Here is a 4,916-nt window from a genome sequence, read left to right as displayed (position 1 = left end):
AGCTTCCCTCGCCTCTATTCAACTTACGTTAACTAGGATTGATTCCAGAGGGGTTTGCTTAAATTGTAACGAAATCCTGTTCGAAGGATTAGAAGCTGGTCTAGAAACAATCTAAGTGGAGCCATCATGCTTTTTGTTTGCTAGAAACCAATAGGTTTGATTTGGTTGAGTCGGCCTTGATCTGTGTTTGCTTACCCTTCCAATTTAGAAAATTCTATTGTATGCCTGAACGTAAAAGAGACGCACTGGGTAGATTTGTTAAAGAGAAACCTAGTAGTTCGAAGCGTCTCGATTACCTTAATCTAGAAAGTCCGACTTTTGAAGAGTCTGTTTTTGAACGTCATCAGAAATGGCAACTTTGAAAGATTTTTTGAATCCAACTAGGACTACTCGTCCTTCGTGTATTAAGCTAGCTGAAACGGAGGCACCCTATGAACTAAAACCTGGGACCTTACAGATGCTCCCAATCTTTTTAGGGAAAGAAAATGAAAACCCTTATTACCATGTTAGGGATTTTGAGGAAATTTGTAGTACTCTAAGAATTAGAGGCTTAGATGATGATGCTTTGAAACTTAGGTTATTCCCATTTTCCCTGAAAGATAAGGCCAAGTCGTGGCTGTATAGTTTGAACTCCGAGTCAATTGAGACATATGAACAACTTACATCTGCCTTTTTCAATAAGTTTTTCCCTAGGCACAAAACATCGTCTATTAGGACGCAAATATGCACATTTTCACAACAAGAGGGAGAATCTTTATATAGGTATTTGGAAAGGTTCAATGATTTATTATCCCAGTGTCCTCATCATGGTTTAGAAAAGGTTAGGCTAGTTCAGATCCTTTATGAGGGTTTAGATTATTCCACAACGACCATGGTTGAGTCTCTATACACTGGTGGATTTCAAAACCATTTGTTGATGCAGCGATGGAATTTTTTAATGAAATCGCCGAAAAAACCCAGCAATGGAAAAATAGTAGGGCACCCCAGGAAAAAAATTCTTTTAAGTAGAGGAAACGTTAATAGGGTAGAAGGAGGCTATGAATCAGATGCCAAAATTGCTGCTATAGCAAAAAGGTTAGAAGCCTTAGAAGTGGGCCAGACTAGTGGTAGAGTGGAGACTTTTTGGGAAGGCCAGAATATTGAAGAGCAGGCCAATGCTCTTTATAATAACACTAGATTTGATAACCGTCAAAAGATTGACCCATATTCAGAAACCTATAATCCTGGTTGGAGAAACCATCCGAACCTTTCGTGGTCTAAGGGCCAAAGTCAAGGTCAGTTTAGTAATTCTAATGCTCCCCCAGGTTTTGGCTATACTAAGAATCCTTCAGGACTAGCTCAGTTTCAGAATCAGTCAGATAAGAAAATCCTAAGTTTAGAGGAATCTCTCGCCTTGTTAACTCAGCAAACTGCAAAATTCAGTTATCCGTAGAACAGAGTCTACAAGCTAGTAACAGGATAGGACAAGAAAATAGTCAGGCTATTTCCGAGTTAAAAACCCAGGTTGGTCTGATAAGTGATTCTTTGAGAGAAAAAGGTAAGTTTCCTAGTCAAACACAACCCAACCCTAGAGGAGTTCATGAATTAGGTGCAAAACCATCGAATCAATTGAATGTTTTAGAACCCTTAGAAGTGGTAGAGTTGTAGACAATAAGGTAACCATGCCCGATAGTGAACATACTGTAGTTCACCCCTCAGGATCTCACCTCTCAGGACCAGTAGCTGAAGAGACTGATAAAGTTTCTGATGATGTGAATTCGGTTCCTGAAAGGTCTGATTTTAGGCCTAGAGCCCCATTTCCTCAGCTATTAGTACCAACAAAGAAGGAATCGAACTTTAATGACATAGTGGAGGTTTTTAAGCAAGTTACCATAAACCTTCCCTTATTAGATGCAATTAGGCAAATTCCTGCTTATGCCAAGTTCCTTAAGGATATGTGTACGCGAAAGCGAAAACTTAGCGTCCATAAGAAAGCCTTTTTAGCTAGTCACGTAAGTTCAATCATTCAGAACACCACAACTCCAAAGTACAAAGACCCAGGTTCTCCTACCATTGCTTGCACAATAGGTAACTTCCGGGTAGAAAAAGCTTTACTTGACTTAGGAGCCAGTGTGAACTTACTGCCATTCCATGTATACTTACAGCTAGGACTTGGTGAAATGAAACCTACTCAGATGACACTGCAGTTAGCTGATAGGTCTGTTAAAATCCCTCGAGGTGTTATCGAGGATGTTCTTATTGAGGTCGACAAGTTTATTTATCCAGTGGATTTCGTGGTCCTAGATACCCAACCTGTCCCTGACCCAGAGAACCAGATACCTGTGATTTTAGGTCGCCCATTTTTAGCTACGTCTAATGCGATCATTAACTGTCGAAATGGTGTGATGAGTTTATCTTTTGGTAATATGACTATGGAGATGAACATTTTTAATGTCATTAAGCAACCTCATGATCTAGATGACACATGTGTTGAGGAGGTGAACATGATAAAAGCCTTAGTGCAGGACTCATTACCAAACATCTTGTCTGAAGACCCATTAGAAAGTTGTCTATCCCATTTTGGTTTAGATTTTGACGACGATAGCACTATTGAATGCTCTATTAGATTCTACCCCTGTGTTAGACATTGATAGATGGAAAGCTAGGTTCGAACCGTTACCAGTTTCTGAGACTACCCTAATTCCTTCTTTAGAAGAGCACCCAAAGTTGGACCTTAAACCACTACCCGATACTGTGTTTTTAGGCCCATCTGAGACTTTACCTGTGATTGTAGCTTCCGATTTGGATAGTGATCAGGAAAGTAGGCTAGTAAATGTACTTCAAGACAATAAGGAAGCTTTAGGGTGGACTATAGCAGACATTAAGGGTATAAGTCCTACTATGTGTATGCATCAGATTCATTTAGAGGAAGACTCCAAACCTTCTAGGGAGATGCAACGTCGACTGAACCCTAACATGAAAGAGGTAGTTCGAAAAGATGCTTAAGTTTGATGCGGGTATTATTTACCCAATTTCAGACAGTAAGTGGGTCAGCCCTGTTCAGGTTGTCCCCAAGAAATCAGGTATCACTGTAGTCCAGAATGATAATAATGAATTAATCCCAACCCGAGTGACCACGGGATGGCGTGTGTGTATTGACTATAGGAAATTGAACAAGGTCACAAGGAAGGATCACTTTCCCCTTCCTTTTATCGACCAAATGCTAGAGCGATTAGCTGGACATAGTCACTATTGCTTCTTAGATGGCTACTCCGGTTATAATCAGATCGTTATTGCCCCAGAAGACCAAGAGAAAACCACTTTTACCTGTCCCTTTGGGTACCTTGCGTATAGGACGCATCCTTTCGGGCTATGTAATGCCCCTGCAACTTTTCAGCGTTGTATGATGAGCATATTTTCTGATATGGTAGAACGGTTCTTAGAGGTCTTTATGGATGATTTTTCAGTGTTTGGTTCATCTTTCGATGAGTGCTTGCATCATTTGACATTAGTGTTGACTAGGTGTAAGGAAAAAAATTTAGTGCTTAATTGGGAAAAATGCCATTTCATGGTTAAATCAGGAATTGTGTTAGGGCACATCGTCTCTTCAAAGGGTATAGAGGTAGACAAAGCCAAAGTTGACCTTATTAAGACTTTACAGGTCCCAAAAACCGTAAAAGATATTAGGTCATTCCTAGGGCATGCAGGTTTTTACCGTCGATTCATTAAGGATTTTAGCTTGATTTCTAGACCTCTTTGCAATTTGCTTGCAAAAGATGTTAAGTTTTCTTTGATGATGCTTGTTTAGAGGCTTTTGAGAAGCTTAAACTTTACTACTTACTACTACTACTGCCTACTGCCCGATAGTCCAGGCACCTAACTGGAACCTACCCTTTGAGATTATGTGTGATTCTTCAGATTATGCTATAGGCGTCGTTTTAGGACAACGAGAAAACAAATTACTTCATGTGATTTATTATGCTAGCAAAACTCTGAATGATGCCCAAATGAACTACACAACTACCGAGAAGGAACTTTTAGCCATCGTGTTTGCCTTGGATAAGTTTAGGTCCTACCTATTAGGTTCTAAGATCATAATCTATACAGATCATGCTGCTTTGAAATACCTTTTATCTAAGAAGGATACCAAACCTAGATTGATTAGATGGATCCTATTGTTACAGGAATTTTCCCCAGACATTAGAGACAAAAGGGTGCAGAAAATGTAGTAGCAGACCACTTGTCTAGGCTAGTTGTTAGTTCCCCTAGTGATTCCCTTCCTATAAGGGATAGCTTTCCTGATGAACAATTGTTCTCTGTTTCCCAATCACCTTGGTATGCAAATATAGTGAATTATCTTGTTACTGGTCGAACCCCTCAACATTGGGGTAAGCAAGATCGTTCTAGGTTTTTAGCCGAGGTTAAGCATTTCTTTTGGGACGATCCTTATCTGTTTAAGTATTGTCCGGACCAGATTATTAGGAGATGTGTATCTGAGAGTGACCAGTCTAGTATTATCTCCTTTTGTCATGAACATGCATGTGGGGGTCATTTTAGTGCTAAGAAGACTGCTGCTAAGATTTTGCAGTGTGGATTTTACTGGCCTTCGTTGTTTAAAGATTCCCATAGTCATTGTGTTTCTTGTGAGCGTTGCCAGAAGTTAGGAACCATTTCCCGTAGAAATATGATGCCTTTGAACCCTATTTTAGTGATTGAGGTCTTTGATGTGTGGGGCATTGATTTTATGGGTCCATTTCCTATTTCGTTTGGTTATCTTTACATACTTGTCGCTGTAGACTATGTGTCTAAGTGGGTTGAGGGGTTCCGTGTAAAACGAATGACCACAGGGTCGTAGTCCAGTTTTTGAAAGAGAATATACTTACACGTTTTGGTACGCCGCGAGCTATAATTAGTGATGGAGGTTCACACTTTTGTAA

General features: G+C 39.9%; 1 pseudogene; it reads right to left on the bottom strand.

Moving 5' to 3' along the window:
* Positions 1-713: 713 nt before the first annotated feature.
* On the bottom strand, positions 714-813 carry LOC113362419 (annotated as a pseudogene).
* Positions 814-4,916: the final 4,103 nt, after the last annotated feature.

This window comes from Papaver somniferum, chromosome 3 (assembly GCF_003573695.1).
Source record: "Papaver somniferum cultivar HN1 chromosome 3, ASM357369v1, whole genome shotgun sequence".
Lineage (NCBI taxonomy): Eukaryota > Viridiplantae > Streptophyta > Magnoliopsida > Ranunculales > Papaveraceae > Papaver > Papaver somniferum.
Note: the sequence above shows the minus strand (reverse complement) of the source record. Positions and strands in the feature narration are given on the sequence as shown.